This window comes from Mustela nivalis (genome assembly GCF_964662115.1).
Source record: "Mustela nivalis genome assembly, chromosome: X".
NCBI classification, from domain to species: domain Eukaryota; kingdom Metazoa; phylum Chordata; class Mammalia; order Carnivora; family Mustelidae; genus Mustela; species Mustela nivalis.
In genome coordinates this window covers 119,571,064-119,599,021 of record NC_139040.1, presented here as the reverse complement: position 1 = coordinate 119,599,021, position 27,958 = coordinate 119,571,064, and the positions used below count along the sequence as shown (strand labels likewise).

The 27,958-nt window shown below is 40.0% G+C and overlaps 1 pseudogene across 1 annotated transcript; it reads left to right on the top strand.

Moving 5' to 3' along the window:
• The first annotated feature begins 910 nt into the window (after window positions 1-910).
• On the top strand, window positions 911-27,958 carry LOC309855947 (peptidyl-prolyl cis-trans isomerase FKBP3 pseudogene; annotated as a pseudogene). Its single transcript has 2 exons — window positions 911-1,021; window positions 27,331-27,958. The product of its transcript is annotated as a peptidyl-prolyl cis-trans isomerase FKBP3 pseudogene (transcript).

Here is a 27,958-nt window from a genome sequence, read left to right as displayed (position 1 = left end):
TTTATGTACAACCAGATTTGGGCCAATGAGACACAAAGGATACTTTGGGGAAACTTCTTACAAGAGAGCTAGTTCCTGTCTTCCTTGGGTGTTCTGGGGTGTGGAGCTGAGCCCCCAAGTTACTGCAGTATCCTCTAGCAGCCTGGGAATCAAGCCACCCTGGGGAGGAGACCTGAGAGACTCTCAAGAGAGAATAAGTCAGCGCGTTGTTGTTTTTTTTTTTTCAAGATTTTATTTATTTATTTGACAGAGAAGGACACAGGGAGAGAGCAAACCCAAGTAAGGGGAGTGGGAGAGGGAGAAGCAAGCTTCCCGCCAAGCAGAGAGCCAGATGCAGGGCTCCATCCCAGCACCCTGGGATCAGGACCTGAGCTGAAGGCAGACGCTTAAGAACTGAGCCACTCAGGTGCCCCTAAGGGAGCCTTGATAGACCCAAGGCTCATCACCGCCCTGCCACCAGGCTCTTCCATATGTGGGGCTATTAACTTCCCATACTTTTCAAGCCACTTTAACATAGATTTCCTAATACATGAAACCAAAACTGATTTTTCCCACTTGCAAAATGGAGCTATCATGAGGCAAAAAGGAATGAGAACAAATGCGATGAAAACTAAGAAATTTTGCTCTTTAACATTACAATTACAGATAATGAGGGCATCTGGGTGGCTCAGTTGGTTGGGTGTCTGCCTTCGGCTCAGGCCATGATCTCAGGGTTCTGGGATGGAGCCCCACGTTGGGCTCTCTGCTCAGTAGAGTGTCTGCTTCTCCCTCTCCCTCTGCCTCTCCCCCTACTTGTGCACTCGCTGTCTCTCTCTGTCAAATAAATAAGTAAAATTTGAAATAACAACAACATTAGGGGTAGTTATATCTACTTGAACCAAACCAAAATTTAGGACGGCTCTCCTGTAACATGAACAAGGGTATTACCAAGAAGGTCTGGTCCAATATGTCCAGAACCAATAATGATTATGCCCACAGGCCGAACAGACAACTGCTCTGCGGAGTGCCTGAACAGGATATGGTAGTGTGGGTCTGGGGTCCCAAAAGGGAGAGCCAAAAGTTCTGGAATTCTGAGCTGTGGTGAGAAGCAGCAGGGAAGTCCACAGACTTGGTTGTCAAAATGGGTATGAAGCAGCCCTGAGAGGGCCACCACTTTCGGCCAGTGCCCGAAATGCCATGAGCCCCTGGATTTAAGGCTAAGAAGAGGCACATGAGGAAGTTTAGGAGTCCCTAATATCTCACCACAGATTTGGGGATTTTAGCCCCACTGGGATTTGTGTAGAATATTTGTATGGAATAAGAGAACAGGGGGATGGGAGTCCCCATGACACGAAGGTGAGGGGAGAGAGAAAGAGATCCCCAAATCTAGAGGGCACTGAGGACCCACTGCTGAATCACACTTTTACAGATGGCAGAGAAATGTGGCTGACACAGTTTTGCCAATGGCAGGCCATTTACATTTGTTTAAGGGACCTCTAAATAGACCTGCTATATACCAGGCACTGTTCTGAGTGCTTTACAAACATTTATTCATTCCCCCTCAACAAGCCCATGAAACAGGTATTCTTATCATCCTTATTTGCAAGATCAGCAAACTGAGGCACAGAGAGGTTAAGAAACTTGCCCGAGTTTGCACAGCTAGAAACCAAGGCACAGAGAGATTAAGAAACTGGATCTAGGTCACACAGCTAGAAAGTGAGGTGCAGCTGGTCACACAGCTGGGAAGTGGTCGAGCCAGGACTCGGATGCAGGGTTTACAGCCAGGGCCCATGCTTCTGATCACCACGCTCCACTACATGCTGTCACATTTCAGTGTCATTGCCGACTTGCTGCTCAATATCCCCTCCTAGGGATGTTCCTCTCTGCATGACAGTTCCCCCTAGGGCCTTGGTGAAGCTACAACAGATTTCAGTACATGTGGTGGTTGTGGGTGGTTCTTCTGTTGGGTCTGGCCCTCAAGCCTGGGACCTCGCGTTGCCACAAACTCTGGTTCTGTCACCTTTAACCACCCCAAAGAACAGCCAAAGCTTTGGGTTTGTTAGAAATGCAGCAGACCAGGAGGCTCGGGCCAACCATTTCCCTCTTTACCCAAGCTTCCTGATCATTCCAGTCCTCTGCCCATCACATACCCTCCTTCTTAAATACTATCATCAGTGCCGGGGTCATTAGGGAGAAAACCAATGAAGAGGAAATGATTATAAAAGTTACATCTGCTGTTCAGGCAGCTGTTCCCTTTCCTCATTAGGACAATCAATCATTTTTCAACATCATTTTTGTAACTAGGAAAAGGCTTCATTTATTCTAACACTAAGGAGCAGGAATGAGGGAATTAAATCCCATAGGTCTTTAACTGATAGAATTTTTTAAATATTCTGTCCTCACCAATGACCTAATTAAGCTTTCAGAGAATGATAAACTCTCAGCTCCTCTGTCTCGTTTCCATCTGTGCCTTTGCAGAAGGGGAGCTCCACACCCCTAGGAGTCCATGTCTTCTCTTCTGGCTTTCTCTTTAGCTTCGTCTTCATAGATTAAGCCCAAATTTCTCTGACTTTCTGCAAGGGCTTCTTGGAAATGTGTCATCATCACTAAAACCTTACCATTAAGCTGCTGATTTTCTCAGAGACATTAAGTCCTATTTCTGTGGAATCACAGAACAGTAGCGTAGGAAAATTTTCCCTTGTAATGACCATGAGCCTCAGCCAGGGAGAGAAAATGTCCAGGTTCATGTATCAACTTTGTCCCTTACTAGCTATTTGACCTTGGGTGCATTACTTAGCCTCTTGGTGCCTTGGTGTCTTCATATGTAAGATGGAGAATGAAAGTACACACCTACCTCCTAGGGTTGTCATGAGGATTAAGTTTACAGTACATGTGAGTTACTTACAATAATGCCTGGCACACAGTAAAGGCAAAATCGTAGGTTTCTTTATTATTGTGGCTACTACTGTTGCTGCTGCTGTTGACATTACCTGGTCCATCTGGCTCTGATGCCTATGTGCCCTCTTGAACATCCTCTTCTTCAAAACCTCAAAGTCGGATCACCCCAACCACATGCCTTCTCCATGCCTATGCCCTGACTCTCAAGAGCTTTGGGGAAAATCAAATAAGCGTGTGAAATGCAAACTCATGGTCTCCCAGCTAAGCACACTCCCCAGCTACTCTGTTGTCTGTGCCTCTCTGCATCAGTCATGGTCCAGGGAGAAAGATAAGCAGCACAGTTAGTTCCGCAGAGGTAAAGCAGGGATTGGAGGTGAAATTGCTGAAATGAGTATTGGAGGAGTCAAAAGGTAGAGAGGGGGATGCTGAGATAACACGGAGATGGGAGCTATAGGAATCAGAGGCCACCCCAGCGATGTGGGGGAATGGAACGGAAAGAATAGGGTTATCAAAACCTAGAAGTCGGGAAGAGGGATCCCATGGAACTGTTATCCAGATCCCCAAAGAGGGGCATTACCCATCTCTGAAGGGACACAATAATGCTGATTATGAGAGTGTTGGGGAAACCACAAACTAGATGTTATGAACTGCAACTGCTGGGCTGATGGTCACAGCAATAGGAAATAGACACGAAACCCACAGGAAGCAAATGGGAAGGAGTAGCCACCTGTTCTGTCTCCCATTGCCAGACTGATCTTTCTAAATATCAAGCATGGCTGGGTCACAAGCCTTCTTAAAGTCCTTCTGTGGCTCTCTCTGCATCTCCAGCGAGTCTGGAATGTAGTTTGGCATAGCGGGGGACTGGAGGTGGCCCTCACCTATGCCTAGTACTTTCCCACACCGGACACTCTCTCTCCTATGACACCAGTACCAGCCATATTCATCGCATTCTTCCAAACACTCCATGCCTTTGTTCCAGCCTGAACAGCTCTTCTCTCTGAAGTCTTTGTTGATCACCTAAGCTAAATGGCTCACCTAGTGTGTATCACAGTAAGCCCTTCATACTTCTTTTAGCTGATGCTGCTGGGGCCCTTCCCACATCTCTTTGGCCTTTGCCTCTACTGCTTACTATAAACACCAGTGGCTCCACTAAGGGCTGTGGATCTGCCCACCAAAGTGCATCTGGCCAGGTGGTCAGGAATTAGGCTAGGGAGTTAATCTCCCTTGAGGCAGTCTTCAAATAATGACTGGCATAGCTGTGTAACCCCTTGGTGGGGAGAATAAGGCACATTTTATGCTCCCAGAGCTCCCTGGGGAGGTTGAACCCCAGTTTACTATAGTACTAACTACCTGGCTTTCTTCGGCTCTCTTCCTCAATTCCTTCATCTTTTCTACCAGTACTTCCTGGGATCGCTTTCCAGATAAACTGCTTACACTCAAATCCTTTGCCCATCACCTGTTTTGGGAGAAAGCCAAATGAAGATACTTTTCTCATAGCCCATTACACAGTGTTGTACTTAATTGCTTAAAGGTCCCTATCACCCTAAGTGCTCTCAGTTCTCTGAGGGCCAGGACTTTATATCATTCTTTTTTCAGATCTTCAGATAATAACACAGTGCCAGGCACATAATGGGCCCTCCATCCATGCTTACTGACTGAGGGGAGATATGTGAAAACCAGAACAGTGTCACTGTAGAATGTGATGTGTGATGAGCACGGATTACTGAAGGACGCTGGCAAGGAGCTTTGAAATTAACAATTCACATTTTTGGAAGTAGGGCCACTCAGGGAGCCAAAACAAGGGAGCAGAATTGCTACTATTAATCTTTCCATTTCTTCAGAGGGGAATGAAAGAACAGTACCAGAACTTTAGACACATACATGTATATACACACACAATGAAATGTGAGTCACAGGAATTTCGCCCCCTTCACCATATCCCATAGGTATGGTCCCAGAGCAGCTGTCACCTCTGATTCTTACAAGCGTAGATCCCTTCACCCAGCTTGAAGAAATGTCATGCCAAAGTCCTATCAGTAAGCCAGTGCTTCTTCTGTGAGAAGCTCAGAGAACAGGCAGTCCTAATACTGTCTGACATGGCTGATGTCCAGATCAAAGGCCATCTGCTCCCTCCCTAATCAGGACCGACCATGTTGGGCACACTCCCTCCAGCTTAATCCTTCCTTTGAATGAGACTGACCATAAATAAGAGTCCTGCCCCAATGCCCAAGAGTGTCCCACTTCTCTTATGATGGCCAGCATTAGAAATAAAACCTCCACATACCAGAGTCATCTCAGCTTCTTGACTGGGAAAACTTCTGCAAAGCCTAAGGACTGGATTCTATGAAGTCAGTCAGTCTGACCTCTTCTAGCCAAATTCTACACCAACAGTTTCCTACCATATGCCCTCCTGCCTGGACAGCTTGCAGGTCTCTAAATCAAGACATTTCGTTACTTTTTTCCAATACTGTAACTACTAGACAGGATTTTTGAATAACAATTATTTTAGTATCTAGCTTTTTGAGGCCCTACAATACACAAGAACCAGTTACAAAGCACTGTGCAAAATGTTTTTCATAGAGAAGCCCATTCGAACCTCCGAACAGCTAGACAGGAAAGGCAAGCGGATTAGCTTCATGTCACAGCAGGGGAAACAGTGGGTGTGCATAACTTGCTTCAACACAGGCTTTCCAACTCCCAAGGCTGGACACTCCACCACAGTATTATTCTGGCATTATTTCAAACTTCATACAATAGAGTTTTAGTTCTGGAAGGGACCACAGAGATTAACCAAACTCCAACCCCCTTCTGAGGTGCTCTTCTCTGGTAACTGAAGGCATGGCCTTGGCAGACAGACAGACTTCAGTATAGGACTTACCAGGTCTGCCACTTAATAATCTGCGTGATCACAGACAGGCCTCAATCTCCCCATCTATAAAATGGGGGTAATAATAGGTACCTCTTGAGTATAGATTGCTATGAGGGAAAAATGAGATCCTGTATGAAAAGCACTTAGCCTGTTGCTTAGCAAATGCTGATTAAATATTAGCTAACACATACATAGTACTAACTACATCCACGGTACTCTTCTAAGTGCTTGTCACATATTTAATTAATCTTAATTCCCACGATATGATGTAGCTATCATAATCCCTACTTTACAGATGGATTAACTGAGGCACATGTTATCCACCAAACCACAGGTACAAGAAGCTCAGAGAACACCGAGCAGGATAAATGAAAACAAAACAAACCACTATGCCTAAGCATATCATATTCAAACTGCAGAAAATCAAAGGTAAAGAAACAAAATCTCAAAAGAAGTCAAAGGAAAAAACATATTAGCAATAGAGAAACAAGGATAAGAATTGTTGGACTTCTCAGAAACCATGCAATCAAGAAGAGAGTGAAATGAAATATATAAAGTATGAAGAGAAAAAAACGCACCAACCTAAAACTCTGTACCATATGAAATTGTCCTTCAAAAGTGGAGGAGAAACAAAGACTTTCTAAGACAAAAATGAAGAGAATTTGTTGCCAGTAGACCCACCTTGCACGAAATGTTAAAAGAAGTGCTTCCAGTTATAGAATGAGTAAGTCATAGGAATAAAAGTCATAACATAAAGAACATAGTCAGTGATACTGTAAAACTGATGTATTGAGATAGATGGTACCTACACTTGTAGTGAACATAGCATAATGTGTAAATTTGTTGAATCACTATGCTATACAATTGAAACTACTGTAATGTATGTCAACTACGTTTAAAAAAAAAAAGGTTCCTCAAAGAAAAGGAAAATTGTATAGATCAGAAACTTGGACCTACATAAAGAAAGGAAGAACATCAAAGAGAAGATTAAAAACTTACTTTTCTTATTCTTAACTGCTCTAACAGATTATCTGTTCAAAAAATAATGGCAAGAATGTATGCAATTACATATGCTTACATGTATGTATGTATGCTTACTTATATGTAAGTAGAAGTGAAATGAATGACAGTAATGATTCAAGAGATGGAAGGGAGAAATTCAGATTCTTTTGTCATTACTAAGTACCTGCACTATCTCTGAAGTGGTATAGTGTTACTTTAAAGGGGACTTGGGGCCACTTGGATGGCTCAGTTGGTGGAACATGTGACTCTTGATCTCAGGGTTGTGAGTTCAAACCCCATGTTGGGTGTAGAGATTAGTTAAAAATAAAATTAAAAAATAAAGTGGACATGGATTCACTGTACTTGTATACTGCAAACTCTAAAGCAGCCACTATGAAAGTAAATTAAGTAGTAGATATACTAAAAAATGAGACAAAAAGAAATCGTATAAAATGCTCAGTCGCACGTATTGCATGGACCACTGGGTGTGGTACAAAAACAATGACTATTGTTACGCTGAAAAGAAATTTTAATAAATAAATAAATAAATAAATGAGATTGATGGAAACACACACACAAAAAAAGAATAAAATTATTTCCTTTTTTGAAAAAAAAAAACACAAAAGGCAGAAAATATATGAAAGACAAAAATAGGAACAAAAAATAAGGGCAACAGAGTAACAAATACTGTAGATAGCAATCCAATTGTATCAATAATCACTTTAGACATCAATGGTCTAAATACACCAATTAAAAGGCAATGATTGTCAGAGTAGATTAAAAAAAAACAAGATTCAACTATATGTCATCTACAAGAAACTCATTTTAAATATAATAACACAGGAGCACCAGGGTGGCTCAGTCAGTTAAGCATCCGACTCTTGATTTTGGCTCAGGTCATGATCTCAGGATGGGATTGTGCCCCACATCCACACTGTGCATGAAGCCTGCTTAAGAGTCTCTCTCCCTTGCCCTCTACCCCTGCCCTCAACACCCACATGTATGCCCAGGCTCGCTCGCTCGCTCTCTCTCTCTCTCTCTCTCTCAAAAGTCAAGATAAAAATCAAGATAAAAAGCTTCTGCACACTGGGCGCCTGGGTGGCTCAGTGGGTTAAGCCGCTGCCTTCGGCTCGGGTCATGATCTCAGGGTCCTGGGATCGAGGCCCACATCGGGCTCTCTGCTCAGCAGGGAGCCTACTTCCTCCTCTCTCTCTCTGCCTGCCTCTCTGCCTACTTGTGATCTCTCTCTGTCAAATAAATAAATAAAATCTTTAAAAAAAAAAAAAAAGCTTCTGCACAGCAAAGGAAACAGTCAACAAAACAAAGAGACAACCCATGGAATGGGAGAAGGTATCTGCAAATGACACTACAGATAAAGGGCTGATGTCCAAGATCTATAAAGAACTTCTCAAACTCAACACCCAAAAAACAAGTAAGTCAAAAAATGGGCAGAAGAAATGAACCAATGCTTCTCCAAAGAAGACATACAAATGGCTAACAGACACATGAAAAAATGTTCAGCATCATTAGCCATCAGAGAAATTCAAGTCAAAACCACATTGAGATACCATCTTACACCAATTAGAATGGCAAAATTTGACAAGACAAGAAACAACAAATGTTGGAGAGGATGTGGAGGAAGGGGAACCCTCTTACACTGTTGGCAGGAATGCAAGTTGGTACAGCCACTTTGGGAAACAGTGTAGAGGCTCCTCAAAAAGTTAAAAATAGAGCTGCCTTATGATCCAGCAATTGCACTACTGGGTTATTTACTCCAAAGACACAGATGTAGTGACAAAAAGGGCCACATTCACCCCAATGTTCAGAGCAGTAATGGCCACAATCACCAAACTGGGGAAAGAGCCAAGATGCCCTTCAACAAACAAATGGATAAAGATGATGTGGTCCATATACAAAACGGAGTATTACTCAGCCATCAGAAAGGATGAATACCCAACTTTTGCATCAACATGGATGGGACTAGAGGAGATTATACTAAGTGAAATAAGTCAAACAGAGTAAGTTTCACTTACTTGTGGAACATAAGAAATAGCATAGAGGACATTAGGAGAAGGAAAGGAAAAATGAAGTAGGGGAATCAGAGCAGGAGACAAACCATGAGAGACTATGGACTCCAAGAAACAAACTGAGGGTTTTAGAGGGGAGGGAGTTGGGGGAATGGATTAACCCAGTGATGGGTATTAAGGAGGGCATGGATTGTATGGAGCACTGGGTGTTATATGCAAACAATGAATCATGGAACACTACATCAAAAACTAATGATGTACTATATGGTGACTAACATAATAAAATTTTTTAAAAATAAAAATCATAAATAAATATCAAATACATATTATTTCTTTAATATAATTTAATGTATTTATTTACTATAATTAAAATTATTAAATAACATATAGATGAACTATAAAGGAATGGAGTAAGATATGCCAGGCTAACACTACTTGAAAGAAAGCAGGAGTAGCTATATTAATTTCAGACAAAGCAGACTTCAGAGCAAGGAAAGTTATCAAGGATAAACAGGGGTATTTCATAATGATTAAAAGGTCAGTACTCTAAGAAGACTATGTGTATGCACCTAACAACAGAGCATCAAAACATGTGAGGCAAAACAGATAAAACTGCAAGGAGAAATAGATAAATCCACTATTGTAGGTGGAGACTTGAACATCCCTCTATCAGAAACAGACAGAGCAGGCAGAAAAGCGGTAAAGCCAGTTGAACTCAACAGCACCATCAATCAACTGGATTTCATTGACATCTATAGATGACTCCATTCAACAATAGCAGAGTACAAATTCTTCTCTAGCTCACATGGAACATTCACCAAGAAAGACCACATTCTGGGCCATAAAATGCATGTTAATAAATTTAAAATGTATCTTAATACATTTAAAATATATGTTAATAAGTTTAAAAGGATGGAAATCCTATAAATGTGTGCCCTCAGACCACAATGGAATTAAAATAGAAAACAATAACAGAAAGGTAGCTGGAAAATACCAAAATACTTGGACAGTAAGAATACATTTCTAATTAACACATGATTCAAAGAAGAAATCAAGAGAAATTTTAAAATATTTTGAATTAAATAAAAGTGAAAATACAATTTATCAAAGTTTGTGGGACACAGTGAAAACAGTGCTTTAAAGGTTATTTATAGCATCTAATACATACATTGCAAAAGCATAAATATCTAAAATCAGTAATCTAAACTTCCACTTAGAAAACTAGTAAAAGAGCAAATTAAATCCAAAGTAAGAAGAAATAACAAAAATCCAAGCAGAAATCAATGAAACTGAAATCAATAAAGAAAATCAATAAAACCAAAAGCCATTTCTTTGAAAAGACCAATAAAATCAATGAGTCTCAAGCTAGGCTAACTAAGAAAAAAAGAGAGTAGACACAAATTACTAGTATCAGAAATGAAAGAGGAGACAGCACTCAAAGATAGACATTTAAAGATCTCATGGACATTAAAAAGAAGATAAGGGAATATTATGGACAACTCTATGCCAGAACCTGATAACCTAGATGACACAAACCAATCCCTTAAAACACAGAATCTGCTAAAACTCACATTTGATAAACTTGATTAAAAAATAGCTAAAAATACTCTTAACATATGCTTGGTCCTCGGTATTTATCCAGATGAATTAGAAACTTATATCCACACAAAAACCTGCACATGGGTGTTTGTGGCAGGTTTTTATTTTTAATAAATTTCCAAATTATTAATAACTGCAAAATGTGGAAGCAATCAAAATGTTCTTCAAAAAGTAAATGGATAAACTGTAGTATGTCCAGACAATAGAAGAGTATTCAGTGCGAAAGAAAAAATGAGCTATCAAGCCATATAAAGACATGGAGGAAACTTAACACGTACTACTAATCAAAAGAAGCTAATCTGAAAAGACTACATACTGTATGATTCCAAATATATGGAATTCTGGAAAAGGCAAAACTATGGAGAGGGTGAAAAATCAGAGGTTGGCAGGGCATAGCAGAGAGACAGGGATAAATACAGCACAGTGGATTTTAAAGGCAGTGAAACTATCCTGTTATGGCACTATCATGGTGGGTACACGTCATTATACATTTGTCCAAACCTCAGACTATACAATATCAAAATTGAACCCCTAAGGTAAACTGTGGTCTTTGGGTGATTGATATGTCAATATGGGTTCACTGATTGTAACAAATAGCCCAGTCTGGTGGGCAGTGTTGTTAGTGGGCGAGGCTGAGCATGCACATGTACGCGACCAGGGGTTAAAAGGCAACTCTGTACTTTCTCTCAATTTTGCTGTGAACCTAAGACTTCTCTAAAAAATCAAGTTTATTAATTTTTTAATAAGTTAAATGGTACATTCTGCAACCAGCAAAAGAGTTCAAGCTTCAGCTAAATGTAAAATAAAGAAGAAAAAAAAGTAAGAAGCTGAGGTACAGACTGTTTTAGGTAATAAGAACAGAGCCAGAACATGGCAACCTTTTTCTGGAATGTGTTCACCTGCCCTCTATTACCACCTTGCCTCTCAACTGTTTGTTGCTATTATTACTATTATTTTGCAAATGGGAAAAGTGAGACTCAGAGTGATCTGCCACTTGCCAGAGTCCTAGATTCAGTGAGAAACAGTCTAAGATTCTGGGTTTCCTGAACCCCTAAATCCTAGTTCCTCCTCCACTCTCTCACATTACCTCTACATTTCCCCATGTCCCCTCCACCCAAATATCTGGACAGATCCATGTGTATTGTCCTGGAAAAGGGGAAACTTTTGTTCCAAGCACATTTCAGTACTCAGATTCTTTTGGAAGCAAAATGAACTCCTCGTTTTCAACCTGGCTTTACCATCAAACTGAGAAGAGGATATGGCTAATGCTAGCTATCAGTGAATAAATGGTAGGGTGGCCAATCTGCTTCAGGACTCCAGCACTTTGATCATGCCTGGTTTAGGCACCAATTTGCATGGATGCATGAAACACATAGCATGAGTAGAACAAAGACCAGAATGAAATTCAAGTAGGTATATAACTGAGAAACGACTGGTAGATGCAGATTAAAAAAAGAGAAAAAAACACCCACTGAGAAGCACTAGAAAAGAGCTAGAGACCTTTTTTTTTTTTCTTTTAAAGCTTGTCCAGCTGAAAGAGATCTGCTTTGGTATAATTCCCTGACCCACTTTTTTTTTCCTGATAAGAGATAGATAGCCAAGATACCCAGATGTGAGGGATAGTCTATTTGTAGAAGGCACTTATTTGATTAGACACTGCTTTCATTTTATAGCAATTCATATTTCCAAGGGCATCTCTTTCTTTGTTTCATTTTACATCCCAATTTCTATTTCCTTCCACAAAACCCAAAGCTCTGTATTTTTCAAGTTAATACCACAGTGCGCCAGAATGCATGATTATGTGCAGTCTAATTTCCTTTAGGTCACGCGCTCACATTCAGTTATTTTATACATATTGAGAATAGAGCTATCTTTGCTTTGAATTTTTAAGCTGTGAGTTCTGTCTGCTCTAAGATAAATTAGACATAATTCCTAAGGCTTAGTGTGCTCTGGTGAACTACCCTAAGGCCCCAGAATTTCAAACAAATGCCTTTCTTTTTCTCCTTTCAGAAAACTAAGCTGGGTCTCAAAGTATGTCCCTTGCTATTGTGATTTCTTATTATTTTCTTTCATCCTTAGAAGAAATCTTGCAGTTCAGTATGATCCAATGTCTCGGTCACAACTGGCTGAGTGATGTTTGTTTAAATAATAACCTTCCCAGATGGCTGATGTTAGCTTTGGGTCAAAACATCATGAAATTAAAGAGTGATCGACATTCAGAAATCACCAGCATGTTGCTGGGTATGTAGGCATAATGCAATTCTACCAGATTCTCTGATTCATAACAAACCTGAGAATAAGAAGTTGGAGGAGGCAATTGGGGGGGGGGTTGCTTAGTTGGGAGGATAGTGGTAAGAAGAGTTTCCGACCCCTGAGGATGAAGAGCTTCAGAAAAATGACAAAGGCCAGGCATCTGGGTGGCTCAGTAGATTAAGCGTCTGCCTTCAGCTCAGGTCATGTTCCCAGGGTCCTGGGATGGAGCCCTATGTCAGGCTCATGCTCTCGCTCTCTCTCGTTCTCTCTGTCTTTGTCTTCTCTATCAAATAAATAAATAAAATCTTTATATATGACAAAGGAGCTATGTATGTGTAGGTCCATAATGAGATGTCATGCACAACAATCCTAATAGATATCCCATCTACAATACCCAGTCCTGGGAAGATTTTCAAAGAGAAAGAATGTACCACCTATTATCAAACCTATGGTAGGTTTTATTGTTTGGAAGGTTAGAAGTGTCTTCAGTAGCCTGGCAAAAAATTGGGCTGAACACAAAATGGTACTTTCCCTTAACTCCATCCTAGTATAATTTCACCAAGGCATTCAAATTATGAAATGTCAAAGGTTCATTTATAATCTCTACTTTCACCCCATATGAGAAAATAGATTATCCCATTAAATATACTTATATTTGATAATATACTGTGACCAACTAAGGAGTCCCACCAAAAAGAATACCTTTTTTCTACTTTTTTTTCCACTCCTAAAATTAACACTCAAAGGTAGGTAAGCCAAGGATTAAGGATTCCCTTCCTGTATATTCTGTATACATTGATTTACACTTTTCAAGACATTTTCACACATTTTCTTTGACCTTTACAAAAACTCTAGGAGAAGGAAGAATAGATATTGTTTGAATCATTTTACCATTGAGGAAACCAAAATCTAGAGTAAGGCCAATTATTTGGACCAAACTATGCCCCTTTTCCTTTTTGGCATACATCAAGACTACAATTTCAATCCTTTGCAGTTAGGTGTGAATGTGTGATGGGCCCTGTCCAATAGAAGGTAGGTAGAAGTGATTTGTACCACTTCAAGGCCTGACCCATAAAATCCTCAAAAATATAAGCTCCCCATTCTTTTTTTTTTTTTTTTAACACCAGCAGTTTAGCAAATATTTATTGGGTGTTAACAAGACCAGGTGTCAGAAGCTAGAGTACAGATGTCAGGGAATAAGCAGAGAGAGAACAGCATTCCAAGGTGATGGTAGAACAACTCCTATGAAGAGCTGGGAGAAAACTGGGTGCAAGAGAACAGATTGCCCAAAACAGGCCCCAGCAGGAGCCCACTGAAGAAGAACCAAAGGTTTAGAACACTGGTCTTGACTGTCCCCTACTGAACTGGGCAGTGGTTCCAGTGAGAATGATGGATCAGCACAGTCAGAGAGAGCACACACCCCCATTTTTTCCCTCAATGACTAGCTGAATGAAGACTACTCAAAAAACTTAGAGAATAGCGAGGCAATAATCTGGAAGAAGTTTGAGTCACCACTTGGAGGAAAGTGTCCAGGAAAACCAGTCAACTAGGAATATGTATTGATATTGTATGAGTGAGAAAGAAGCTTGTGTTGTTTTAAGTGATCACAATTTGGGGGTTGTTTGTTGCAGCAGTTACCTTACATTAATACAGAGAAGTTAAGTGATGTGCCCAGTGTTATACAATTAGTTTTTTAAAAAAAATAAATAAATAAAGTCACCGAACACCTGGGCGGCTCAGTTGGTTAAGCATCTGCCTTTGGCTCAGGGTCCAAGGGTCCTGGGATGGAGCCCCACATTGGGCTCCCTGCTCAGCTGGGAGTCTGCTTCTCCCTCTGCATCTGCCTCCACCTGCTGCTCCCCTTGCTAGTGCTTTCTATCTTTTTCTCTCGCTCTCTGAAAATAAATAAATATAATCTTTTTAAAAAAATAAATTCAGGACTAGAACTTTGTTCTTCTAGTGCATAGTTTAATATTCATTTGTTTACCAGCACCAACCTTAACAGGCACCCTGCTGTACCCTGTTGCTACCTAAGTAACTGAAAGACTGAAAAGTACGACAAATGAGCCACATATAGTCAACTCTCTGAAGGTGACTTCTTTCTGTTTCTTCCATGTGTTCTTCTAGTAGTTATCTGAAAATTATTTCTCTTGAGTTCCTTTCCTTCCTGGTAGTACAACCAAAAGTTAATAAAACATATATTGTCTCCTACTGTGATAAACTCAAACAGACTTCCTTTAAAAGGACACTGATGAATGAAGCTGCCAGTACATGCAGATAAAAAAACAGTGACTAAAGTCCCACTAGGCATGGGTCACAGATAGATTGTGTCAAGGAGCTGGAGTCCAGAGGACAAGTGTCAAGGCAAGAAGAGGCAGTGAATCCTTTAAGGGGAGAGACATTAGTGAGATGAAGATTCCATCAGGTTGGAGAGAGGGGCAGGCAGTGTTTCAGCACCTTGGAGAGCTCCTATGACAGCTCTCAGTATTTAGCCTGAAACCCAAGCACATAGTTTGCCTGTTCTTCTGAACTCTCTAACTGATAACAAGGCTCATGTCCTTTCTGTGAAAAGCTTCATCTGATAGAATAAGAGATTCATTCTCATTCCTTCTGAGTTCAAGGCCTGTGTCCAGTAGGTAAGTTGGAGCTGCCTCATCTAACCTTACTGAAAACCACATGAGATGTTCACACGGTGGAAAATCTAGAAAAGTACATTCTCAAGGGACTTTGCCCTCTTTATGTTTTAGAAACTCTCTTCTGGGTTAGAGGCTGGTTCTTAGGTGGGCCTGGGCTCCAAACACTTCACCAAAGCAAAACCATATTACTATATGAACTACATCATAGCCCTATAATCTTAACAGGATGCTCATTAAAATTATGGGTCCCTTTCTTTCTGAAGGTGTGTTCTCAAGATTCTTTATAGTCTATGAAAAAGAATTCTATAGAAAAATTAATTTTAATAAAACTTGGATTAAAATACTTAATACTTAAGGTGCTGTCATATATGTTTTCTCTCTACAAAATACAATGTGATGAGCATCTTCAGGCATATAATTTTTTCTTCCTCTCTTGGGATTATTTTTCCCTTTAAAGATATGTTCCCTGGGATGCCTGGGTGGCTCAGTTGGTTAAGCAGCTGCCTTCGGCTCAGGTCATGATCCCAGGGTCCTGGGATCGAGTCCCACATCAGGCTCCTTGCTCGGCGGGGAGCCTGCTTCTCCCTCTGCCTCTGCCTGCCATTCTGTCTGCCTGTACTCGCTCTCTCCCCTCTCTCTCTATGATAAATAAATAAAATCTAAAAAATAAAAATAAAAAATAAAGATATGTTCCCCAAAGTGGAATTCCTAAGTTAAAGGATTTGAACAATGCTCTCAATTGACAGGTATGGCCAAATCCAAATGGGATTGTGTAATTTTACTTTCATTGGAAGTATATAAAAGTATCAGTTTGGGGATGACTAGGTGGCACAACCGGTCAAACATTCAACTCTTGGTTTTGGCCTAGGTTATGATATCAGGATTGTGAGATCAAGCCCTGTGTCAAGCTTCACACTTCACCCAGAGCTTGCCTGAGATTATCTCTCCCTCTCTCTACCCCTCCTGCTCATGTTCATTCTCTCTCTCTCTCTCTCTCTCTCTCACATGATTTCTCTAAAATAAATAAATCTAGGGGCACCTGGGTGGCTCAGTGGGTTAAAGTCTCTGCCTTCAGCTCAGGTCATGATCCCAGGGTCCTGGGATCAAGCCCCGCATCAGGCTCTCTGCTCAGCAGGGAGCCTACTTTCTCCTCTCTCTCTCTCTCTCTCTGCCTGCCTCTCTGCCTACTTGTGATTTCTGTCTGTCAAATAAATAAATAAATAAAATCTTTTAAAAATAATAAATAAATAAATCTTTTATATATATATATACATACATATATATATATATATATATATATATATATATATGTATCACTTTCACTAGTATCTGATTAGTAATTTGATTTGTAGTCTTTGGTGTCTATACCTAGAACTCCTTTGATAAAGTGCCTAGAACTGTGCCTGGCCCACTGTAGATGCTCAGTAAGTATTTAAGATTGAAGTGAAAGGCTTAACACTTTCCCATTTATATCTGTTTACTGAATATAGTTCCTCATTTGGAATTGTCTTGTCCTTTTTTTTATTATTGTGATATTAATATTTTCCTTTTAATTTGTCTAAGATATTAAGCCTGTTTTCCATTTGTTAAAAAATATTTCCTCTATGCTTCTAAAATTTCTTATATATAAAGTTTTAAGTTTTTTATGTAGTCAGATTTTTCAGTCATAATTGTAAGGTCTATCACTTAAAGGCTTATAAACTTTAGAGAGAACTCCAGAGACCTCATAAAATTCAGTGTTTTTCTTTATGAATTAAGTTTCTATATATATTTTATTCATCTGTCATTATGGGGTGAGGTGTGGATCTAAATTGATTTTTCTCTAAATTAGTAACAGATACACCAATACAGTTTATAGCTAGAGCTTCTTTTTCCACAGTGTCTTTTGACTTTTACCAGTGGCACTCAGTAGGACATCTGGGTTGGGGAAAAAAAGCAAGGAGATGAGAAAATGAGAAAATATAATATGAGGTAAAAGAGAATTATCTAACACTTTGCTGTGTGGGTTACATGACCCCACTCTCAAAGGGTTTACAATCTTGTTTGTCAAAGGTCAGATTTTTGTTTACTTCATTTATGCGTTTGAATGTAACAATCTAGCTGCCTTCAAGTGTTTCAAAGTAGGCATTGAAATTTCACTTTTACTACAACCTAGATGCACGGTATAAATATAGTTTCTCTATTTCCTAAAAACCTGATATATTATTCTGATCCCTGGGGGCTTCTCAATGGAGCCTGGTCAGTGGAAATGGAACTGGTATTGGAGAAAAGGTGTCCTTGTATTCTCTGGTGCTGTGTTCCCTGCTAGCCTTGAGGTCAGAGTCCAAAGCTGATGACCTTGTTGTCTATTTCTGTTTTTGTTTTTGTTTTTGTTTTTGTTTTGGCTCAGTCACTATTCTAGGAACATATTGGCCCTCTCCCTCTAGCTGCTTTAATCTCATCTCTAGAAATCCTTCTCACTCCCCATCACAACTTCCTTCTCACCCTGGGAAACAGGATTCACTCTTTATTCTCTGTGGTGGCCAGCCTCTTGCAGGCTTCCAACACAGGGTCCATACCACATGGAAACTAAGGTTGACTCGGGTTAACCTAACTAAGGTTGACTAAGGTTAACCAAGTCCTCACTGCAGAGGACACTACTGGTGCTCCACAGTGATCCCCTTTGCCAACCAATTCAACAATCCTTCCAGAGGCTGTGTGTTGGTTGCTAACTGCTTGCAAATGTCCCTTTCTTTAAAGAATGTCACCCAACTGTGTGGGGGCCATTTTACCCAGGAAGATAGGCTTACCCCCTCCTTTGGGGTACAGCTCACAGCCAAGGACTAAATGCTATGGGGGGGGATGGAATTCTGTCCCCCTTGACTCAAGGGGAACCAACTCTATGGTACAATTCATACTAAAGAACTCCCTATGAGATCAGGCTAGAGCTAAGAACACATCCTTGCTTAGTACCTTCTCCTGCCCTGTCCCACTTCCCACTTCCCTCACTCCCTCTCTCCTGAGAGCACTCCTCCAATAAACAGCATGCACCAGAATCTTTGTCTCAAGCTCTGCTTCTATTGAACATGACCTAAGACACTCACATTGTCTAATAATTCCTCTCTTGACTAGGCTAAGTCATCCCATGTTGGCACACTGGTCTCTGTCCAGAGGACTCTTCTGAGACTTTCAAACCATGAATGAGACAAAAGTTCCCTGGCCTCAGTTTTCCCCAAATTTTTCTCTCAACACAACCCCAGCCTTTTCCTCAGGCCATGCCTATATGAGAGTTCTTATACATCAAAATACTAGTTTTCTCAGTTTTCTGAATTGAAAATACCTTACCTCACTCTGTGGTTTATCTTTTCACTCTTTGTTTGTTTTGTTTTGTTTTGTTTTGTTTTTTTATGAACAGAAGTCCCTTTTCCTTATAGTTAGGATATGTTTTGTACCTTGTTTATGAAATTCTTCCCTATTCACAAGCTCATGAAGATATTTCCCTATATTACCTTCTACAAGCTTTTTATTTCTCATGTTCAGGTTTTTAATACATGTGTAGGAATATATTAGGGAGTACAGTGTGAGATGGGGTTTAATTTAACTTAATTATCACTCATCTCAGTACTATTTATTCTAAGGACTGACATTTCTCCTCTGTTCTACAGTACAAAATATGTCAAATACTGACCTTCTGCATGGCTATATTTCTGGGTTATTCATTCTATTCCACTGGTCTATTTTTTTTAAGATTTTATTTATTTGACAGAGAGAGAGATCACAAGTAGGCAGAGAGGCAGGCAGAGAGAGAGAAGGTAGGAAGCAGGCTCCCCGCAGAGCAAAGAGCCCAACGCGGGGCTCGATCCCAGGACCCTGAGATCATGACTTGAGCCGAAGGCAGAGGCTTTAACTCACTAGCCACCCAGGCGCCCCCTATTTTTTTTTCTATCCCTGAAGAAAATATATACTGTCTTGATTTCTAAGGCTTTGTAATACTCTTGTTATCTAGTGGATAAAGCCTTCCTCTTTATTCTTCTATTTCAAAAGGGTAATGGCTATCCTTAGCTTCTTGTATTTGTATATGAATTTTAAAATCAGTTTGTTAAGTTCCACCAAAACACATGGGGCATCCTTGTCTTGTTCCTGATCTCCAAGAAAAAGTTTTCAACATTTTACCATTTAGTATGTTTGCAGTAGGTTTTTAGAGATTAAGAATATTCTCTTCTGAGCACCTGGGTGGCTCAATGGGTTAAGCTTCTGCCTTTGGCTCAGGTCATGATCCCAGAGTCCTGGGATCAAGGCCCACATCGGGCTCTCTGCTCAGCAGGAGCCTCCTTCCCCCTCTCTCTCTGCCTGCTTCTCTGCCTACTTGTGATACACCTAGATAACACCACATCAGCCTTAATAACCCAGAAAAAAACCCGAAGACTGGCAGAACATACTCTCCACGGCTAAATATAGAGTAGAGGCCATATTAAAAGGGTAGGAAGGGCAAAAACATGGTCAGGAACCAAGCTGACCTGTAGGACTGTCCACAGGAGGGAGGGGTGTTGTGGGCATAGAGGAAAGAAGAGCAGACCCCACCCCAGGCAGCCCAGGAATGGGGAACAAGCACCGGGAAGACAAATCCCCATAACATTTGGCTTTGAAAACTAGAGAGGCTTACCTTGATGAGTTCTTACAATCAGTGGGACTTAACAAGTAGAACTTTAAAAATCAGTGGGCTTGACTCTGGAAGTGCCAAAAGGTGACAGGAAACAGTCCCCACCCTTAAAGAGACAACACAACAAACAGCCCCAGAGAGATACAGCATAGAAGCAGCAGTTTGAAAAATGCCTGAGGTATACAGGATGGAGATTTGTTTACTAATCTCAGGATGTGGTGGAGGGGCAGGAAAACTTCTTTAAGAAACTGCTCAAGGAACAAAAGAGCTTGTAGGCACCATTTCACTCCCCATCCCCTAGCCTAGATACACAGACATCTGTGGGAACCAGCAGAGTGTGAACATTCTCCCTCGAGCTTGCTAATAGTGCACTCACCCCTGCACTCTTCTGCAGACTCACCCCCTCCAACCAGCCATGGCAGGAGTTTTCCAAAGCAGCAACGAGTCCCCTCCCACAGCAAACCAGCCCAGACCTTGCTAATATCACACACCCTATGTCTACGTACTTCTGCAGACCCTCCCACTCCAGCAGCACCTCCACAGGAGTCCATCCAAAGTGGTGCCACAAGTAGCAGTATGAAAGCAGCCCTAACAGTGATTAGCACCACCCCAAAGTGACTCCTGCCCTGAACAGAGAGGAAAAGAAAGAAAGACACACACACACACACACACACACACACACACACACACACCAGTCTAACTGAGGCCCCAGCAGTCAGCTGGGGGCAGACATCTGGTCTGCCTGCAGGCCCCACCTACCAATGAAAGCTTTTCAGGGGATAACACAGGGAGAGTGCCCTGCAGTTCACTGCTACTGCAGCTCGGGCAAACACCTGGTCTGACCGAACTCAAGCCCAAGGTAGCCCCAATCTGGCACACTAACACCACCATGACCAAACCCTGCCCATAACAGGCAAAGAAAGCCATTGCAGACTGAACTGCAGGCAAATGCAGCTCAGCCACAACAGTAGGGTACATGCAACACACATAGGAGACACCCCTGAAGAACGAGGTTCTGGCACATTGCACTGCAGGGAGCTCAAGACCTCTTCTTCATAAGCAGGAGAAGAAGCTGACTTTCTTAACACAGAGAAACAGACACAGAGAATTAGACAAAATGAGGAGACAGAGGAATGTGTCCCAAATGAGAGAATAGGACAAAATCACAGTGAGAGAGCTAAACAAAACAGAGATAAGTAAGCCTGACAGAAAATTTAAAGTAATTCTCATAATTGTCACTGGACTTGAGGAAAGAATGGAGGATCTCAGTGAGACCCTCAACAAAGACATATAAAACATAAAAAAGAACCAATCAGAGATGAAGAACTCAATAGCTGAAATTAAAAACACACTAAAGGGAATAAATAATAGAATGAAAGAGCATGAGAATGGATTGGTGACCTGAAGGACAGAGTATTAGAAAGCAGCTAGGCTGAACAGGAGAGAGAAAAAAGAATAATAAAAAATGAAAATGGACTACAGAAACTCAGTGACACCATCAAGGTCATTATATTATAAGGATCCCAGAAGGAGGGGGGGCAGAAAATGTATTGAGGGAAAAAATTGCTGAAAATTTCTCAAATGTGGAGAAGGAAATAGAAATCCAGATCCAAGAGATCCCAACAAAATCAACCAAAGGTGGTCCACACCAAGACACACAGTAATTAAAATGGCAAAAAGTAGAGACAGAGAATTTAAAGGCACCAAAAAAAAAAAAAAAGAAAGAAAGAAAGAAAGAAAACAGTTATGTACAAGGGAAAACCCATAAGCTATCAGCTGATTTTTCAACAGAAACTTTGCAGGCCAGAACAGAGTGGCATGCTATTTCCAAAATGCTGAAAGGAACATTTGCAGCCAAGAATACTCTATCCAGCAATGGCATCATTCAGAACAGAAGGAGAAATAAAGAATTTCCTAGACAAACAAAAGTTAAAGGAGTTCATGACCACTAAACCAGCCCTAGAAGAAATGTTAAAGGGGACTCCTTGAGTAGAAAGGAAAGTCCATAAGCAGAAGTATGAAAAGTAGAAGGCACAAAGGCAGTAAAATTAAGTATATGCATAAAAATCAATCAAAGGATTCACAAAATAGCAAGATGTAAAGTATAACACAATATACCTAAAATGTAGGGGAGAGAGGAGTAAAAATTTAGTGCTTTTGGAATGGGTTCAAACTTAAGCAACCATCAACTTAATATAGAATGCTATATGCAGGGGTGCCTGGGTGGCTCAGTAGGTTGAAGCCTCTGCCTTCGGCTCAGGTCATGGTCTCAGGATCCTGGGATCAAGCCCTGCATCAGGCTCTCTGCTCAGTGGGGAACCTGCTTCCTCCTCTCTCTCTCTCTCTGCCTTCCTCTCTGCCTACTTGTAATCTCTGTCTATCAAATAAATAAATAAAATCTTTTAAAAAAAAAGAATGCTATATGCAGAAAATGTTATACATAAACCTAATGGTCACTCTATATAAGTCAATAACTTGAAATAGATAAGTAAAATATAAAGAAAAAGGAATGCAAACCTGTCACTAAAGAAAGACAGCAAGCTGAAAGAGAGCAAGAGAAGAAAGGAAACCCTAACTACAAAACAATCATAAAACAAGTAACAAAATGGCAATAAGCACATATTTATCGATAGTTACTCTGAGTATAAATTGACTAAATGAATCAATCAAAAGACAAAGGGTGACAGAATGCATAAGAAAGCAAGACCCTTCTATATGCTGCAAACAAGTATTCGTTTCACACTTAAAGACACATATAGATTGAAAGTGAAGGGATGGAAAAAGCATTTATCCTGTAAATGGAAGTTGAAAGAAAGCCAGGGTAACAATACTAATATTGGACAAAACAGACTTCAAAACAAAGACTGTAACAAGAGACAAAGAAGGATACTATATGATCATAAAGTGCACAGTTTGACAAGAAGATACAACAATTGTAAATATTTAGGCACCAACATGGGAGCATCCAAATACACAATACAACTAAAAACAAACATAAAAGGAGTAATCAATAGTGATACAAAAAATGGTTTGAGACACCTCACTTACATCAATGGATAGATAATCCAAACAGAAAACAAACAAAGAGTCTTTGAATGATACATTGGACTAGATGGCTCTAACGGATATATTCAGAAAATTCCACCCAAAAACAGAATACACACTCATTTCAAGTACATATGGAATATTCCCTAGAACTGATCATGTATTGGGCCACAAAACAAGTCTTAGCAAATTCAAAAAGACTGAAGTCATATCATGCATCTTTTCCAACCACAATGCTATGAAACTAGAAATTACAAGAAAAAAAATCTTGAAAGAACACAGATATGTGGAGGTTAAATAACATGCTATTAAACAGTGATTGGGTCAACCAAGAAGTCAAAGAGGAAGTTAAAAAATACACAGAGAGAAATGAAAATGAAATACAACAGTCCAAAATCTTTGGGATGCAGAAAAGGCTGTTCTAAGAGGGAAGTTCACAGCAATACAAGCCTACCTCATGAAGCAAGAAAATTCTCAAATAAAGAACCCAACTTTATACCTATAGGAGATAGAAAATAACAACAAACAAAACCCAAAACCAGTAGAAAGAAAGAAATAATAAAGATTAGAGCAGAAATAAATGTATTAGAAACTAAAAAACAATAGAACAATGAAACTAGGAGCTGCTTCCTTGAAAAGATAAACAAAAGTCATAAACTTCTAGCCAGAATCATCAAGAGAGAGAGGAAAGAGAAAAGACTCAAATAAGCAAATTCAGAAATGAAAGAGAAATAACAACTGACATCACAGAAATACAAACAATTATAGAAGAATATTATGAAAAATTATATGCCTACAAATTGGACAACCTAGAAGAAACAGATAAATGCCTAGAAACCCATAACCTACTAAAACTAAATCATGAAGAAATAGAAAATTGAACAGACTTATTACCAGCAATGAATTGAATCAGTATTCAAAAAACTCCCAACAGACAAAAGTCTAGGACCAGATGGCTTCAAAGATGAATTCCACCAAACATTAAAGAAGAGTTAATATGTATTCTTCTCACACTATTCCAAAAAATAGAAGAAGAAGGAAAATCCAAATTCATTCTATGAGGCTAGCATTACCCTGATACCAAAACCAGATAGAAAACACTACAAAAAGTGGGGGGAGAACTATGGGCCAATATCTCTGATGGACATAAATGCCAAAATTCTGAACAAAACATTAGCAGACCAAATCCAACAATACACTAAAAGAATCATACACCATGATCAAGTGAGATTTATTCCTGGGATGCAAGGGTTGCAAATCAATCAACATGATACATCACATCAATAAGAGAAAGGAAAAGAAACATATGATCATTTCAATAGATGCAGAAAAAGCATCTGATAAAATACAACACCCATTCATGATAAAAACTCTCAACAAAGTAGACTTATATGGAACATATCTTAACATAATATAGGCCACATATAAAGAATCCACAGTTAACATCATCCTCAAAGGTGAAAAACTGAGAACGTTCCCCCTAAGGCCAGGAACAAGACAAGGATGTCCATTCTCACCACCTTTACCCAACACAATCCTGGAAGTCCTAGCTATAGCAATCAGACAACAAAAAGTAATAAAAGGCATCCAGATTGGTAGGAAAGCAGTAAAACCTTCACTATATGCAGAGGACATGATACCATATACAGAAAATCTGGGGTGCCTGGGTGGCTCAGTCAGTTAAGCATCTGACTCTTGATTTCAGCTCAGGTCATGATCTCGGGATTGTGAGAGCAGGCCCCACATCAGACCCCACACTGGGCATGGAGACTGCTTGAAATTCTTTCTCTTCCCCTCCCGTGGCCCCTCCCCCTCTATAACAAAAACAAAACCAAACCTGCAAGACTTTGCCAAAAAATTCATAGAACTGGCAAATGAACTCAATAATCAACATACAGAAATTCATTGCATTTGTATACACTGATAATAAAGTAGCAGAAAGAGAAATTAAGAAAACAATCCCATTTACAATTGCACCAAAAATAAAAAATACTTAGGAATAAACCGAACCAAGAAAGTGAAAGACCTATACTGAGAAAAGTATAAAATACGGATGAAAGAAATTGAAGAAGACCAAAGAAATTGGAAAACATTCCATGCTCATGGAACAGAAGAAAAAATACTGTTCAAATGTCTATACTACCCAAAGCAATCTACACACTTGTGCAATCCCTATCAAGATATCAACAGCATTTCTTACAGTGCTAGAACAAAGAATACTAAAATTAGTATGGAACCACAAAAGACTCCAAATAGCCAAAGCAACCTTGATAAGGAAAAACAAAACTAGCATCACAATTCTGTACTTCAAGTTATATTATAAAATTCTAGTGATCAAAACATTATGGTACAGCATAAAAATAGACACATAGCTTGATAGAACAGAATAGAAAACCCAGAAATAAGCCCATAATTATATGGTCAAATAATCTTCGGCAAAGGAGGAAAGAGCATACAATGGGGAAAAAGTCTCTTCAACAAATGGTGCTGGGAAAACTGGACAAGCCACATGCAAAAGAATGAAACTGGGCCACTTTCTTACAGAAAAATAAATTCAAAATGGATTAAAGACCTAAATGTGATACCTGAAACCATAAAAATCCTAGAAGAGAGCACAGGCAGTAATTTCTCAGACATTGGCCATAGTAACATTTTCCTAGCTGTACCTCCTGAGGCAAGGGCGGGGGGGAAGCAAAAATATACTGTGACTACACCAAAATAAAAAGCTTCTACACAGAGGAAATAATCAACAAAACTAAAAGGCAACCTATGGGATGGGAGAAGATATTTGCAAACAACATATATGACTAAGGGGTTAGTATCCAAAATATATAAAGAAATTATACAACTCAACACCCAAGAAACCCACAAATAATCCAAATTAAAAATGAACAGAAGACATGAGCAGACATTTCTCCAAAGAAGACATCCAGATGGTCAACAGACACATGAAAAGACGTTCAACATCACTCATCATCAGGGAAATGCACATCAAAACCACAAAAAGATAGCACCTGTCAGTATGGTTAGCATCAAAAACACAAGAAATAAGTGCTGGTGAGAAGGTGGAGGAAAGGGAACACTTATGCACTGTTGCTACAAATGCAAACTAGTATAGCCACTGTGGCAGACAGTATGGAGGTTCCTCAAAAAATTAATAACAGAATTACTATAGGATCCAATAATTCCACTACTATTTACCCAAAAAGTACAAAAACACTAATTTGAAAAGATATATGCACCCCTTTATTGCAGTGTTATTTACAATAGCCAAATTATAGAAGGAATCCAAGTGTCCATCAATACATGAAAGGATAAGACGACATGGGGGGGGGCGTCTGTGCATTGATGTATGTGTGTGTATAATAGATTACTGAGCTATAAAGAGGAATGACCTCTTGCCACTTGCAAAAATATGGATGAATCTAGAGTATAATGCTCAGTGAAATCAATCAGCCAGAGAAAGACAAATACATAATTTCACTCATATGTGGAATTTAAGAAACAAAACAAACAAAGAAAAAAGAGACAAATAAAAATCACTCCGAAGGGGGGCCTGGGTAGCTCAGTTGTTAAGTGTCTGTCTGCCTTCGGCTCAGGTCATGATCCCAGGATCCTTGGATCAAGCCAGGCATCGGGCTCCCTGCTCTGTAGGGAGCCTGCTTCTCCCTCTCACACTCACCTGACTTGTGCTCACTCACTCTCTCTCAAATAAATAAATAAATATCTTTACCAAAAAAAAAAAAAAAATCACTGTGAAATACAGAGAACAATCTAGTAGTAACAAGAAGCGGGGGGTGATAGATGAAATAGGTAAAGGGGATTAAGAACACACTCATCATAGGGCACCTGGGTGGTTCGGTCATTGGGCATCTATCCTGGGTTCAAGTCATGATCCCAGGGTCCTGGGATCGAGCCCCGAGTCAGGCTTCCTGGTCAGCGGGAAGCCTGTTTCTCCCTCTCTCACTCTCCCTGCTTATGTTTACTCTCTCCATGTGTCTTTGTCAAATAAATAAAATCTTTTTTTTTTTTTTTAAAGATTTTATTTATTTATTTATTTGACAGAGAGAAATCACAGTAGGCAGAGAGGAAGGCAGAGAGAGGGGAAAGGAAGCAGGCCCCCTGCTGAGCAGAGAGCCCGATGCGGGACTCGATCCCAGGACCCTGAGATCATGACCTGAGCCGAAGGCAGCGGCTTAACCCACTGAGCCACCCAGGCGCCCCGTGTCAAATAAATAAAATCTTAAAAAAAAAAAAAAAAAAAAAGAATATACTCATCATGATGAGCACTGAGTAATCGTGAATGTTCAATGTTGAATCGTGAGTTGGGTAAGATGGTAGAGGCCATTCCACAGCGGACCTAGACCAAGAAGCATCAAGTAGCTACCCAAGAAGAACATCATCAAGCTTTTAAAGAACCACGGTTTGGATTTGTTTCTTGCAGAACAGAACTTATTAGGAAACACTGAAAATGTGGACAAAACAGCTACCAAGGACCATTTAGTTATAGCCTTTAATCATCTTTTTAAAAGTAAGCATTTCAAGGGTACTAAAAGTGTAAGTAAAGTGTCTGAGCAGGTGAAGTGAAGCTTAATGAAGATAAACCCAAAGAAACCAAGTCTGGAGAGACTCTGGAGGAGGGTCCACCAAAATATATAAATTGTGTTCTTAAAAAATGAGTTAAAACCAACACTCCCAAAACAGGAGGTGCTGTTCACTGCTGGTATACAGGAACGCTACAGGATGGGACTGGTTTTGATACTATATTCAAATGAGTTCAAAGAAGAAAAATACCCTGCCCTTAAGTTTTAAGCTTATAACAGGCAAAGTTCTCAGAGGATGGAACGAAGCACTCTTGACTATGAGTAAAGGAGAAAATGCGCAACTAGAGACTGAACCAGAATGGGCTTATGGAAAGAAAGAATGGCCTGATGCCAAAATTCCACCAAATGCAAAACTCCATTTCAAAGTGGAATTAGTAGGTATTAAAAGAGCACTGCTTCAGATATAA